This window comes from Manacus candei, unplaced genomic scaffold (genome assembly GCF_025592945.1).
Source record: "Manacus candei isolate 608988 ecotype Guabito, Panama unplaced genomic scaffold, ASM2559294v1 h1tg000027l, whole genome shotgun sequence".
Classification (NCBI taxonomy): domain Eukaryota; kingdom Metazoa; phylum Chordata; class Aves; order Passeriformes; family Pipridae; genus Manacus; species Manacus candei.
The window spans coordinates 3,933,825-3,950,182 of NW_026138075.1; the positions used below are offsets into that span (position 1 = coordinate 3,933,825).

The 16,358-nt window shown below is 38.5% G+C and overlaps 1 protein-coding gene across 2 annotated transcripts in view; it reads right to left on the minus strand.

Annotated features, from left to right (window-relative positions):
- SNX24 (sorting nexin 24) overlaps nt 1–16,358 on the minus strand; it is an 88,470-nt gene that overhangs the window by 48,277 nt on the left and 23,835 nt on the right. The gene's annotated exons all lie outside the window — the stretch shown is intronic.

Sequence of the window (16,358 nt, forward strand, 5' to 3'; positions counted from 1 at the left end):
CTCCTACACAAGGAGTCCTAACACGAGCTGCTGCACGGTCTGCCTGTAACGAAAGGGCCCCCTTTCTGCTGCAGAACTGGGAAACGAGTTGGGCCACAGTGAAGAAGGAAGCAGTATTACCCTGAAGAGACTAGTTTGTTCCGCTTGGTTTTGCTGGGGTCTTAAGAAGACATGAAAGTGTCTGTAAGAGGCAGTAAAGGAAAAGAAGAGAATGTCTGAGAGGAATGAGAGTGCTGGGAGGCTGGATGAAGTCAGCTCAAAGGTTAGGTTAGACCCATAAACAGCTCCTTACGCCCAGCCCAAGCACCGTCATGTCTGTTACATGAAATCAGACTGTTTCACTTAGCCCAAGTACAATGTACTAAGCTACAGCAAAAGGACAAAAGTACAGATTTTTACTGACTATGGAAATCAAAGCTTGACATTATGGAATTATGACATTGCTTTCTCCAGAGTCTGTGAAGGGAAAAGACCACGACAGAAAAGTGAAATATTCACTACAGGATTTCCAGAGAGTATTCCCAACAGCTCCGGCCTGTGTGAAGCAGTTACCCGACCCATCCTGGCCCAGAAAAGCAGCCTCATTGTTTTTATAAGACACAAAAATAGATTTTCTACAGTAACATAAGTCCATTCAGAGGACAAGTATGTAATTTCACTGACGACTTCTGTTAAATCTCATGTTTCTACAATTTAACTTGGGTTTTCATTGATTAAAAGAAAAAAAGAAAAAGCGTACATAAGAACAATCACAAGTACGTGTTCTTACATGTTTTTATAAACGTGGCTCCTAATTCAAATGCCTCCTTACAAATTTATGCAACCCTCAGCCATTTATTAACTGAAAGAGTTTTCTCTTCCCTAACAGTTACCAGTGTTACTGGTACCAGTATCTACCTAAATCAGATTACAGTCTCTTCAAGAACCTTTCAGCATGCAGTTTGTCTTTTCCACCAATAATACAAAATAATTAAGGATGTTCCATCTCCTACATTCTTTTGCAGTATGGGGCTCTCCCTGTCATAAAATGGCACAGTCTTAGCAGGAATTATGTTCAAAAGGCATTCATAGGAGTCAGGGATATTCTTTCTGAAGATGGCTTTTTAGAAGTGTATGTCATATTTCTTAGGGTTTAGAGGAAGAGGTAGTAAAACAATTCATACTGCAACCCAGTCAGGTGGTTTTGTAATTCTTATAGCATGGGAAGCTCGAGGGAGGCTTCTACAGAACTGCCACTGTTGAATGAAAGAGTAGCTGACATGTAAGAGTAAGTAGTTTTCTGATTTTTTCAACTCTCTTTAAACCAATCTTTTCTAAACACATGGTTCATAAAATCCCATAGGAACTTTGCTGTCATTTCCTGAAAAATAACTTACTTGGCTTTCCAAACTAAAAAGTCTCTCCCTTGCCAGCGACACACTGGCTATGGAAATTTGATTTGTAAACAAACCAAGATGCTAGGAGATCTGACTTGGTTTTGGTATTTTTCCTTATTGGCCCTGCAGAGAACAACTGTTACAGAGATGACAGTATTTTAAAATCTCCTTGTCACTGTGGTCACCTATTTGGCTTCCTTACAATCAAACTTAAGGAAAAGTGTGTTGATCTTTTACTGGAAAAGGAAAAAGTTTATAACTCATGCTAAAGCCTATGGTTATACAGACAAAAAAAATAAGCCTGATCTGTTCTATTTGTTCATCTGGATCATCTCAATGTCTCTTATTGGAAATGTTCTAGTAATAAAACCACCATGAGGCTTTTTATGGAAAATATGAGCTTTCCAATAGAAATGGTACATTGGGATAAAATATTAGAATACTGCACAAAATAACTGACTGCAGAAGTATATTTACAAGAAACAGATTAATTCTAAGTTAGATAAAATAAACAGAATCTTCTATTTTGCCATAAAATCCTTTGCTATTTTATCTGGAGAGTCTGTAACAAGTCCTCTGAGTTCCCAAGGCAGGATGCAAATCCTGACCACAATGATAGTGCCCTCTATATTGCAGCCAACTGGCTGCAAGAAGCTCCTTTTTGTGAGACACTAGACACAAGACTAAGTTTTCTACTAGAAACTTTGAGTCTGTGTTACTCTGCTTGCACTTGTATTTGCTGTCTGAAGAACACCTGGGTGACCTAAGACCTCCAAAGCACAGATGTTTTGTTTATAAACAAAAATGAAAAGGTGTCAAAGAACACATCAAAAAGTATACAAGCAGCAGGGTGATGAGTATTTCAAAGGAGCTGACTTTCTACTGTCTCTTTTTCCATGTTATGTCCACCATGGTATATGAAATCAGCCTTTTCCTTTGCTAGTGACTAACAAAACACATATGTACACGAAACACAACAGTATTTAGTCAAGATACCATATACACAAGCTATTAAAAACAAGCTCCACATTCTTCATGGTGATTAAATACCAGGGCAAAGAAATAATGCATATCCACCTTGCGTCATCTCTTACTAGGGTCTCTGCAGTAATCTATCAGAGAAGCCTCTGCTCCTCTTTACCTGTCCACATAAGTAGTTCATCCAAATAAATTTTTAAGAGCAGTAGTCAAAGGAGGCAGCTTTTCTAAATGTCTGTGAAGCTTAGCAAAGATCCTTCATATATTACATTTAAATATTGGGATTAGCCTATCTTCAGTCCCAAAATGGAGGATTCATATGCTATTCTGTTAATAACAAAGATGAGCAGTCAGGATCTATGTAACATTTTCAGGCACTTCCTTTCAAAGAGTTAAATCATCCAAACTTTCATTAAATTAGCATTGGTCTGCCTTCCAAAATGGAAACCAAATTAGCTCTCCTATTGCCTGCCATCTGTGTTATACTTGCATTCAACTGACAAAGCTATTTCAAACATCAGCACCTGCTGCTGGAAAGAAGAGTCATCACATTAATTTACCAAAGAATGCCATCCTGCTCACTAAAGGGTTCCCTTGCCAGGTCAATCTCTTTGAATGGTAATTCAAAGTGGGACAAAGAAATAAGCTCAAATAGATATAAGACAATTTCATTTCTTACTGGACTAAGCCTGCTGTGACTGAGACAAGACCTTAAACAGGTTACCAGGATGTGGTTATCGACGGATCCAGCTGCAAAAAACCAGATCTTTCACATGCAAGGAAGGTGAAGAGAATGGAAGCAACAAACTCTGTGCAACTGCTGAAGAAAATGCAACAGCAGCTACCACAAACACTGCTCAAAAATAATAACATACTATTATGCCCAAATAAGATTTAAATTTTTAAGCTTCTGAATTTACATGCTGTGATTAACAGAGCATTCATATTGTAGTTGGCTACAATATAAATAGTTGACTCTACAGTGAATGTAGATATTCCTGAGCGCGATATAAGATAGCTCAGGTACTGGTGGCAACATTAATGGTGGCAGCAGCATGGGCAGCACACACTGCAAAACTCATGGCAAAGTTTGGACAAAGCTCACTGCTAGCCTGGCTCTATCCCAGGTATGTCTGTGGGAACTGCAGTCAGCGAGGTCCAAGTATCCTGCAAAAGGAGCAGGGTGAGTGTAAAGTTCAGAGTATGGCTTGGATTTGACTTGAACATAAGGGAATAACACAGGGAAGAGAGAAAAATATTTCCTAATTTGCTTTCCTTCGAGTTACAGTATAAAACATGGAATGTAGGTAAACCACGGATACTTCAGGCAGAGTATACTGGCAATAGTGGAAGAGTTAAGGCAACATAGAATCTGACTTAAAAAGCCATGCCTGAGAAAAGGCAACATTTAAACCGCTTACAGAGACTACCTCCAGTACAATTATGTCAACAGATTGTATAGGCTCAAAGGCAGAAGAAATATTAACACAAACCAATATCCAGTACAATATATATAATTAAAGCAACCTATTAGCAATTTAGCAATTCAAGACTGAATAACCTATCAGAGAACACTGGTTGTACAATTACATATTTATCATTTCAAAGACATGAAAATTGATTCAGTGAGAATTATGTTATTTTGCAACTGGTCTCTCAATCACTTGGAATATGGTGAGACAAACATCAAGTAATTACATGCCTGAACATGTATTCAGCCAGATAAGATATTATGTATCCAACACATACCAGAGAGATTTTAAAGAAGTTATAAAATGAGTCTGATGCTGGAAAAGTGGAAATAAAAGCATGCATACTGCAAACAAAGCAACAGAACACAGATGACTGAAAATTGTGCTAAATGTTCTACCTGCTGTTTGCTGCTTGAACTGAAGATAACAATGTGCCAATCTCTTCAAATGTTAACTAGAAGCATCAGAATCAAATAATACTATTAACTGGTGTAAAAATGTATGACTGCCTTTTATTCAATGAAGAAAAAATATAAAGACACAGCCAAGCACAGATGACTAAGGAACTAACTTCACTTGAACACTCCAATAAAAAAAGCTAGTAGATTCCTAAAAACAGCACCGCAAGGAAACATTATCCATATACTCATTTTAGTTGAAACTTGAGAGTCACATTTCATGTCCTGGGTTCTTGGGTGTAAAAGAAATACTCGTTTATTGCACTAGAAAACTCTTGATGTTCATCACCTACAGATACCAACCAAGTCACCTATTTAAATACATACAGACTAAATTCAGTTGGACAAATTAACAAATACTATCAAGGAAAAAAATTACAGATACTAATAAGAAGTCTTACAGGTACAACATGATACTGTCACAGCATCTCCCTTATTCTGAGGTTTCAAATTTTCTTTTTGTTTTATTATGAACTTAGTGATCAAATTCCAGCATTTTCCTGGCTCTCACCTTTTGTACTGAAGAGAAAAACTAGTGCCATTTCTAGTCACACAACACACTGCCGTAAATAATTTTTTTCAAATATTTTTCTTTTACAAAGGCTCTATTATTGTAGAACTCCAGTGCCTCCCTGCAGAAGGAATGTAAACTGCTCAGTTTACTCTAAGTTCTTAGTTGCAGCAAAAACTGATTCTCCTATGTATTTATAGAAATTGTCACTTCTCTGTTTACAGGTCAGAAAAAAATGCAACTTACCCTATCCTACAGGTGATTGAGGTTTCATGTTATCTTCAAATGCCTCAGCAAGCAACTGTTCATCTTTCTATACAGCCTCTGTCTCTGCTTACCATTGCTTTCACTCACATCAAGGGATCAGACCCAGCCAGCACGGGTTTAGGAAGGGCAGGTCCTGTCTGACCAACCTGATCTCCTTTTATGATCAGGTGACCCGCCTGGTGGATGAGGGGAAGGCTGTGGATGTGTCTCCCTGGACTTCAGTAAGGCCTTTGATACCATCTCCCACAGCATTCTCCTGAAAAAGCTGGCAGCCCATGGCTTGGACAGGGGCACTCTGTGCTGGGTTAGGAACTGGCTGGAGGCCCAGGCCCTGAGAGTGGTGGGGAACGGGGCTGCATCCACTTGGCAGCACCACCAACTAGTGGTGTCCCCCAGGGATCAGTGTTGGGCCCAGTTCTGTTTAATATCTTTACTGATGATTTAGATGAGGGGATTGAGTCCATCATCAGCAAATTTGCAGATGACACTAAGCTGGGGGGGGAGTGTCAATCAGCTGGAAGGCAGGAGGGCTCTGCAGAGGGACCTGGACAGGCTGGTGAGTTGGGCTGATTCCAACAGGATGAGGTTTCACAAGGCCAAGTGCCGGGTCCTGCACTTTGGCCACAGCAACCCCCTACAGCACTACAGGCTGGGACAGAGTGGCTGGAGAGCAGCCAGGCAGAGAGGGAGCTGGGAGTTTGGATTGGCAAGAAGCTGAACATGAGCCAGAGTGTGCCCAGGTGGCCAAGAAGGCCAATGGCATCCTGGCCTGGAGCAGGAACAGTGTGGCCAACAGGACCAGGGAAGTGATTCTTCCCCTGTACTCAGCACTGGTGAGGCCACACCTGGAGTACTGTGTCCGGTTCTGGGTCCCTCAGTTCAGGAAGGATATTGAGGTGCTGGAGAAGGTCCAGAGAAGAGCAACGAGGCTGGTGAAGGGACTCAAGCACAAGTCCTCTGAGGAGAGGTTGAGGGAGCTGGGGTTGTTCAGCCTGGAGAAGAGGAGGCTCAGGGGAGACCTCATCACTCTCTACAACTCCCTGAAAGGAGGTTGTAGCCAGGTGGGGGTTGGTCTCTTTTCCCAGGCAACTATCAGCAAGTCAAGAGGGCATGGTCTCAAGTTGTGCCAGGGGAGGTTTAGGTTAGATATTAGAAGGAATTTCTTTACAGAGAGGGTGGTCAGACACTGGAATGGGCTGCCCAGGGAAGTAGTGGATTCTCTGTCCCTGGAGGTTTTTAAAAAGAGACTGGATGTGGCACTGAGTGCCATAGTCTAGTAACTGCAGCAGTAGTGTATCAAGGGTTGGACTTGATGATCTCAGAGGTCCCTTCTAACCCAGTTGATTCTATGATTCTATTCTATGATTCTATATTTTTCACAGGTAAGAAATCTAAAGGGATAATGAAGGGGGACATTCACCTTGCATCAGCTAACTCCTGACCCTCATACTTCATGCTGCAGCTCAGACACACTACTGTTATTTTTTATTAACATCTCAATAACATCTGAAGAGGACCTGAGATGGAGGTAATTTAATAAAATGCATTATAGGAGTCAATGGCAGTGCCAGGAGCAATTAGAATAATCTAATATTTTCCATTACAAGACTGTTCTCAGTTACTTATAGTTTTGCCAACCTTTAATTTTTGGGCTTAGATTTTCTGTATCAGCTATGTGATCCAGAAAGAAAATATTTTTAGAAAGTTACAGCTGAGACAGTCCAAACACATACTTAAAGTAAAATATATTTTACTTCACCTATGCCAAAAAACCCAATCAAAAACCCAAAACTCAATCCAAAACAGAACCCAAACCATTTCACTCAAATTCCTCCAAGATGTGGACAAGAAGACCAGGAAGACATCTGGGAGGCAAATTTGGCCAACTCATAAACTTCTGGAAAACTGCCTAACTCCTAACAAAACTTTGCACAGAATTATGTACATAATGCAGGTTTTCCAATAGTATCAGCACTGCTTGTGCTCTGTTATTTTTACAGTGTGTCTGACCTGACCCAAAGTTTAAGGCATCTCCACAAAATTAGGGCAAATTTCAGGCCTACAGAACTCTTTTTCTAGAGTTCAGGAGCAGCTATGATGTCAGGGAGCAGAAAAACAGCTGGAGCACATTTTAAAGTTTTTACAAGAAAGAGATGCTGGACAGGAGTCTGTGCTATGGCACAGGGAAACAACACCTGGAAATACCATGCTGCATTACCCTTAAAGTAAGCAGAAAGAGCAGGAGGAAAGGCCTTTAGTCTGAAGTACTCCTGCTACTATAACCTTAAAGGGAATCCACAATTTTGGTGCATATGAATCAGAAACGTATATAATTGCATTTACTTGCTCTGAAAACCCTTTGGTAAAACACAGCATCCCTCTCTCTCCCTCCACTGCTGGTCAAGCAGCTGGATGACAAAAACTTAAGCACCTCTTAGTCTAGAAGTCTGTATTAGGGACCTAAAAGCACCACATCCATTGGTCATATGTCTGGGGTAGTACTTATACAAATTATATATTTATTCTCTGTTGACTGATCAGGGCTAAAAGAAGAAAAAGGGAAAACCATTAGGAAACAATGGTTGTGAATTTAAATGTTCATAGTGTCATTTAAGCTTTTCACACAATGCAACCCAGCATCCCTGCACACACCCACTTGGAGCATCAGTCACACACTCCTTTTCCCCACTGAGTGTCCCCTTAGCTCAGCATGTGGGACTGACAGTGTTGTAGCAACATGTGAACAAAGGGGCTACATCCTTAGGGGCTATTTCCATGTTAGAACTAAAAAAAACCATTTTAAAAGGCAGGAAAACATATGTACGGAAAAGTATGGCCTCGAGATTAAGGCAAATAGTAACATTATGGTCACTTTTAGATCAAAAATCCAAGTACTTCACAATGTTGAAAAATTTATTTCATGCTTTTCTCTAGAAAAATCTACTTAGAGCATTGTGATTGGGCAAGATTCAAAGGCCTGAGGTTAAAAGCCCAAGCCCTATTCCCATATATTTTTATTTTAATATTCAATTATTCTAATTCTATTTCCATATATTTCTTTGAAAAGAATATTTTCTATCAAATCTTCCATCCTTTCCTTTTAAAGAACCAATAAAAAAATCACTGCATGCAAAGCTCACCCAATTTTTCCAGAAAAATAAGACTATCACCAGATCTGGTGCCAAATTTGGCCTATTTAATAGTTTCAGCAGAAAGTGTATATTACATAGACACTGGAGCCAGGGGCCCAAGAGGGAGTGGAGAAAGCCAAAACGTGATAGGACATGACCCTGCACAATCTGATCTACATTGGCCTTGTTTTGAGCAGGAGTGGTGGGGAGAGTGTGCCTGGACCTCCATGGGCCCCTGCCAACCTAATTGACTCTATGATCCTAAGAAAGCTCTTTCCAAGGCAGGAGGAAAAGTAAAAAGATGGAAAAAAAAATTGCTTCCTTTTCCATGCTCATTTTTTGGAAGACAGTTAGAAGACTCAGTTATACATTCATGACTTTCCTGTCACACGTTTTGCAGTTTTATGTAATCAAGCAGCAATTTGCTCTTCAAGTTTGCAGAGTAACTACTTTGAAAAGTTAAATTTTTTCCAATTTATCAAATGAGATCCTGAACCTGCTATTTCTGTGAAGATCCTGTTGCAATATTTTGAAGAAGGCGGTGGGATAGGAGACAATAAATATTCCCATTAGATTCACACTACTTGTCTTTATAAGACCTTTTGTCTTTCCCACCAGATACAGGAAAAAAAACCCTCAGGTCCTGAAGTTACTGTCCAAACAGCAATTTATTCACAACTGACAAATTCCTCCCAAAATTACAAAAAATGCTGGTTTGTTCATATGGAAATTTCAGGGACCTAGGAAGGAATCTTGAGCATGCCTCACTTTCTGGTTCTATCAATTTCCTCTGTGACATTGGAAGTGCTTTCTTATGCTTTTATTATTTCCATTCCAAACAAGGAAAATATTAGCTTTTATGGGTTCTACAAACAAGACTGAAATTCCTTAGATTGCTGCTGATCTAACAATGTCTTCATTGCTCTTATCACTGCACAGTACAGTACACTGCCTATAGCACCACCGATAACTGGAGCTCTCCGTGTGTCATAAAAGTTTCTGGATTAGTCAAACAGTTTATCAGATTACCAGCATTCATTAATCATAAACTTAAAATTACACAATGATTGATACACGTATATAACACAATGAAAGTTACTATTTAATCCTATTTTTTGTGATTAGGATTCAAGGTGAAGTTCCTAGAGAAGCCTTTTTTATGTTCAGAAGTCCTTCAAGCCATCAACCTACGTTGAACTGAAAGTTCAGCAACATTTTGCAGTAAAATGAATGTAATATCCAATAAACAAACTGTATAAATTTACATAAGGAAAACTCTCATTTTCCATCTTCATCAAAATTGCTCCACAGTGTAATAAAAATCATAGGATCTATGCTCCACTGATGCCCACCAATGCAAATTGCACAGACTCATGCAAAAGCTTCCCAATTCTGTGAATGCATGCTAAAAAGCAGCAGAAGAGAGCATCATGATGTGAAAGTAAACTATTATTAAATGTGCAGCATGGAAGTGGAACTGTACTGTTGGTTAAAAATAAGGGTCTCCAAAAATGCTGAAGCTGTTAAAACAACCTTTGTTAGGCCCAGTGTCTATTTAGCAGATAACTGAAGCAAAGACTAATCTCAAAACACTACAGAAGACCCAAAGATACCTGAATGATCTTTCTCATCAAGAACCATCTCAGCTGTCATACCAACCTCCACAAATATTCTTCCACGGATTATGGCCCAGACTAAAATAAGAACCTAAAATATGTTTCCTCTTCCCCCACCTTGCATTTCAAGGTATTTTAATCAGTGAAAAGTTAGCACTTTCTAGACTTTTGTTAATGTGAAGAAAAAGGTTCTCTGACTAAAAAAAAACTCAAGTGACTTGCTTCCAAATCAGATTTCTACTGTCCCCTCTCAAGACACCTATTTACATGAAATCTCTTATAGTTTCTCTGCCTGTATAAAATGCAGATGCCACTGCACATCAGGCCTGTGTTTGCCTCTTTGCACAGACAGTCCAAAACAGTTTTCCTGATCTGTTTCAACTTGAAATGTTGTCAATATATGGATTGTCTTGCTTTCTAATTCAGTGAAAAATCTAGTTTTCCATTAGTCTCTGCCTTTCTAATTTTCGATACAGCTTTACTAAATGTAATTATTAAAGGCAGATTCAAGAAAGCAATTACTGAGCTACTGGTTTGTATCTCTGAAGTCTTAATAAGGAACAAGAAGTTGAAGTGACAGAAACACTGCAAAATCTGTAAATTAAAAAAAAGAAAGAGAGTCAACAAAAAAACAAACGAAAACAAATTTGTCTATGTGTTTATTATGTACAATACAACAGAGAAAAAAAAGAATACCGTGGAAGACTGCTGTATGTTTGGGACAACTTCACAACTCTCTGTTACCACAAATGAGTTTTAATCTTTTTTTCACTGGGCAGGGTATTAAAATTGCAAGCGTATTTCATAACTGTTACAGAAATAGCTCTAGGAAGAATCTTATAAATATCAGATCAAGAATAGGATTTTGAACAATGGAAAGTGCCATTTTACCCTGTTCATTTGGGGATTTTCAACATATTCTGGAGGTTACAGTACTTGGAGGTGGTGTACTGGGCTATGAGACATATAAACTCACTTACTAGTATAAGAAACTAAGTATTCAAAGTAAAATAAAGCTCATTTTGTAAAAATTAAAAAAAAAAGTAGAAAACACAGTAGATTGGTCTACACCTATAAAATATTCTAAAGCAGAGGCAAACACTAAAATGCAGCAGAGCCCTCTTGCTAGCTTCTAGAGAATTTCAATAACCATTCATAAGATTTAAGTTCAGACATACAAGACTGCATATAGAAAATTTTCCTTCTTTGCAATGATCTCCTCCATCCCACAAGTCAATTACCTCCCCTTTTCCCCCCCACAAAAAAGTGGGTAATATCCTGGTCACAATGAAGTCAGTTACCAAAGTCCCACTTAACAGCTACCCCTTGACATCACTCTTTTTATGACAATTATTGTAAGCACACTAATGCTGTTTGGTTATTTTTTGTATTAAAAAAGTGACAATGGTTTTTTTATTTGTAAGGCAGCAATACTGGCTCTGAGCGACTTCATAAGCCAAATTAGAAATCAACTCAAAATAATTTTCTTATTTATAGTAAGCATCAGCCTACACAGAGCTTTCCAGCAGCCTCCCTTTCATAAGAACAGTTCATAATACACAGTAAATTAATTGAAGTATGCTAGTAGAGTAGCAATTCATCACTAAGCATCACCTACTTAACATTCCATTGTACTTGTTACAAATTTACAATGGCAGATAAACACCAGGCCATTTCCTGCATACAACACAAGGTAAACCACTCTAAATAACTAACAATATAATGGAAAGGTGCAGGTATGACCTGATGTCTGAGAAATCATGGAGTGCATGTAATTTAGAGTGGTTATGCTTGTCTGTTCTTGAGCAAGATTCATGCCAGTTTCAAGAAACTCGTTCTAAGTGTTCCAGTTGAGGACAACTGTTGTCTGAAAGTCCTGTAGAAAACCCTTTAGAGACACAAAGGTGATGGTAACCTGAGAGCCCAGACTGAGGATTCCAGAAGGCAATGGGAATTGTGACACCTGTTCTGAATCCAGGCCTTTCAGCTGAGACATCCTGGTCTATATGAGCAGTACGGCCAATAACTGGTGAAGACCGAATCTTCAGCACCTAAGCATTGACCTCATGGCACATGCACAAAACTTGACACAGCAGAAGCACAGTATTAAATCTCAGGGCTCTTGAAATTTTCTTCATACAAATTATGCTCCAGTGTAGTGGATGAGAACACTAAAGCATGATATTATTAAGGTAGCAAAGACTCAAATGGGTATCACAGAATCACAGAACGGTTTGGGTTGGAAGATCACGGAGTTCTAACTTCCCTGTGGGCAGGGACACCTTCCACTAGACCAGCTTGCTCAGAGCCCCATCCAGCCTGGCCTTGAACACTTCTAGGGATGGGCCATCCACAGCTTCTCTGGGCAGCCTGTGCCAATGCCTCACCACCCTCACAATAAAGGATTTCTTCCTTCTATCTAATCTAAACCTACTCTCAGTTTAATTCCATTGCCCCTTGTTTTATCACTACACACCCTTGTTAAAAAGTCCCTCTTCAGCTTTCTTGTAGGCTCCCTTTAGGTACTGAAAGGCTGCAATAACGTTACCCAGAGCCTTCTCTTCTTCAGGTTGAACAATATCAATTCTCTCAGCCTTCTCCCATAGGAACAGTGCTCCATCTAACTATTTTTGTGTATCTTCTCTGGAGGTGCTCCAACAGTTCAATGTACTCCACAGATCCTGTGCTAGGGACCCCAGAGCCGGATGGAGCACTGCAGGTGGGGTCTCACTAGAGTGGAGTAGAGGGGTGAAGAGCTTCATTACACACCTGCATACACATGCCCACACCATCACACAGGGATACCTCCTCAGCAGTCTCGCCAATGGCCAGGAGAGCAAGATGGAGTGTACCCTGGTATCAGTGACATTGCTACTACAAGTAGGCTGGAGTTCAGATCTCCCTGTTGACACATCAGCAGGTATTACTTTATATTACTAAAACCACTGGTGCTTTTTTTTTTTTTTAATAAACAGATTTCATTTTACTAATGTATATTTAGTTTCTCTTCAAAATCATATCTTCCACATTTTGCTTCTTATATGGCAGCAAATATGGTAAAGATGTTTATACTGCAGAGGAAGGTTTAACCCAACCCTCAAAGATAAAAGGCCAAAGACAATGCTCCTGTTCAAACAGTTTACATGTTTATCTAGCCCCAACCACCTATTACAGAAACCTCCTTTTTTCCCACAAAACTGTGTTTTGGAACTTGTGTTGTAAACTCCTAGTGGTTAAAATTGGAGCAAGTACGTTCGACAGCAGTAACTATAGTAGTAATAAACTCTCTCTGCTTTGTACTAACTCCTACAGCAGTTGATCTTCACTGGAATTATGAAGTATATTAAAAAACTCTTCAAGTTAGCAAAAACCTGTGCATTACAGCTACAATTCCCCACTATGGAATATAACTACTTTCATATTTAGTCCTCTGTTGTCAACTTTGAAAGTTTTTTTAAGCTTCTTCACAATTCAAAAACAACCTAACCAACCAAAACACCTCCATTTTTTTATTCTGTAGTGAAATGTTGAATTCTCTAATGCTTTGCAATAGTATGTTAGAATGAATAGCTATTTTACCTATTGTACACTGCCTAGGAGAACATTTTTAATATTTACATGGTCTTCCTTCATTTTAACATAAAGTAGGAACCAAGATTTAGTATCAAAAGACAAGAATAAAATAAAAGGTAACTTGTAAATAGGCCATTCTGTTCGGTGCTGTCCTGTAATATAAAAATCCTTTTTATTCTCTTCGGCCTTTTCGAATGATTTGACTTGTACAAGTAAGAGTCATTTTGCTGTATGCTTATGAAAAATGAAAAATCTTGTCTGTAGCAATATCAAATCATTTATACACAGCAGACATCAGCTGTCATTTCTGTCTATCCCAGCAGTACACCCCCTCCTCACAGTTCTCTCTTTAGTCTAGGTGAGTTGTCAAGTTTCTAGTTTCTGACGTGTATTTACATCATTCAATGACATCTGACAGTAGTGAAAGGCCACAGAAAACTGCTTATTGATCAGAACAAAACTAGTTGACGGAACAGATGAGGTTGTATCACAGAAATGCAGCCACACTCAGGTGATGACATTTTGCTCCCTTGTATACAAGCGCTTAATGGAATACAACTTCATTATATCATGCCACTAGTGCTTAAAGAATTGCACAGTTCTCATGAGTGTTTTGTCTATGCGGTGATGAGGACAATCTATTTGTAGTGGTACCAATGTATTACTAACCTGTTTTGCTCATGAACACTTGCAAACTACCAGCCAATGTGTCCTGATGAAAATAATAAGAGACACTGAAGACTCAATCTTGCCAAAATCTAATTGAGCTGACCTTTTAAAAAAAGATGGAATTACCATTTAGGGAGCCAGATCTACTTGAGATTTAGTTCTGCAGAATTCTGTGCTGCTTAGTAAAGACATTTTAAATGACCACTTTTATGCTTGGGACCAGTACAGTTTCCCAGTGGAAGTGATAACTCATCATTAGTATTTCAGAGGTTATTATATCAACTTGTATGAGAGTCTTTCAAACTGTATTGATTTAAATGTTGAAGAGTTCATGGGCAGAGGCTCTTCATACAAAATGTCCTGCAGCTAAAATATTAATTTTCTTATTTTCATTACTTTTTTCTTTTGTTATCTTGAGTAGAAAACTCGTTTTTCACAGAGTGACCTGTAAGGATATAATTACAGTATGCAACCATTTCTTACAGGATCTGTGTTTGCTTCACCAGTCCAATTGGAAAACTCAGAGTAGTCTTAGGATGAAGTAAACTGCAGTGATTCAAAAAAAGCCAGTATGTTACAAGTAGTACCTGAATAACTTGAAATCATGAAACTTCTATAGATACACTGATCACAGCACAGACCTCAGAAGAACTTGCTTTCCATTTCATATCTTACAGAAGACAGAAGCAGTAGGTTTTTGTTTCAAAGAAAAAAATCCAGAAGGAGAAAAGATGCCGATGGTCTAAAAGTCTCTCTTCCCAATGGGTAAGTGATGCTCAGCCTTTCTAAGTTAGGCCTTGCATTCAGGCTAACCACTTATAAATGAATACAGTTTTCAGATTCAAAAGAAAAAATCTTTTCACCATCTCAGAGACTCAAAAAATTCTTTCCATTTCAAGGGGAAAGAGATAAAAGACTCAGTTCTCAGAGAAGGTACACTTTCTGTCAGATGCTATGGTTAGCTGTCAGCATTTGTTTGCACATACACAACACCATGCATATTTAATAGGTACAGATCTAAGGGGAAAATGGAAGATAAAGAAACAGTCACACATTCAATGTATGTAATGCCAAATGTCTGAAAAGCAAACTCTCTGTAATCTCCTTGAAGTTAGCGGGAAGGGAAGAGGAAGTACTCCAGACAATGGACAAGTATAGATAGGATGCTATTTTATGTATATTTAAGAAACTTTTTTTAGCCCTGAGGTTTTTTTAAACAAAGAAAACAAAGAAGTGTTTTGCATTCTGTCATGAAATCTTTTACTACATAAGCTTTTACTCATAAGAACTCAAAATTATCAAGAATATCTTTAGACAAGAAGTTGAAGACAAATTACATTGTGTTCCTTCCAAGTCTGGTTCTTGTACTTTGTGCTTATAAAGAAAACAGGAAATTCTCTTCATCTCAGTTGTCTGATATGCATAAATATCTGGGCTCAAACCCTTGACACTGATAGTGATGATGGCAGCAATTCATAACCAATTATGAAAAAAAACCAAAAAAAACCCTAAGTGAACCTACTTTTAGTTTAACTCTGGATCTAAAACTATTTGTTTTATTTGAAGTGCAAAGTATCTGTCCAAGGCACAAGAAGCATCTCTCTCCATTCAATAAAGTCACCCTGAAAATTAAGGACACACTACTCAGTACTAATAATTCCCAAATTGTCCTGATACTTTGGAGTCAGTTTCTCAGGAAAAATATGAAGCCATGCATTTCCACTGTAACAGAATAGAAGCTAAGAGAAAAAGAAACAGACAGGCTTCTGACATAAGGATGCACAGATGATGCGCAGTTTGAAAGTGAATTATAATGAACACACTTCACTCTTTCAGTTTTTAGATAATGTAAAGCAACTTTCACATCTGATAGTGTTACCACTTAATTCCTTTAAGATTCTGCTTTTATTTCCAAAGGCAGATCCTAACTGTAGCATCCAATAATCCGAATTACTTGGTCATATTTAGGGCAGCATTTTAATATTCCTTTATTTCATTACATGAAAACATACATCACAGGCAATTCTTTCTGTTTCAGACGAGAGAAGACTTTTTCTTCCCTGTGAATAATTCACAGAAAGCCACCATCACTTCAAAAGAACAGAAACTGACTCTTTATGACAGGGATATATGAACTGGGTAAATGCCCAAGTCATTGCTCAAAGCATGCCTGTAGCAGTATCATCGCTTCTTTCTAGACAGGCACACTTAGCTGAAGCAATGACTTTTCTGTTTTCTTAGTTAAACTCAACGGAGTTAAAGTCAAAGTCAAAAGAAAAAACTAATACTTAGATTCATTATGCATTA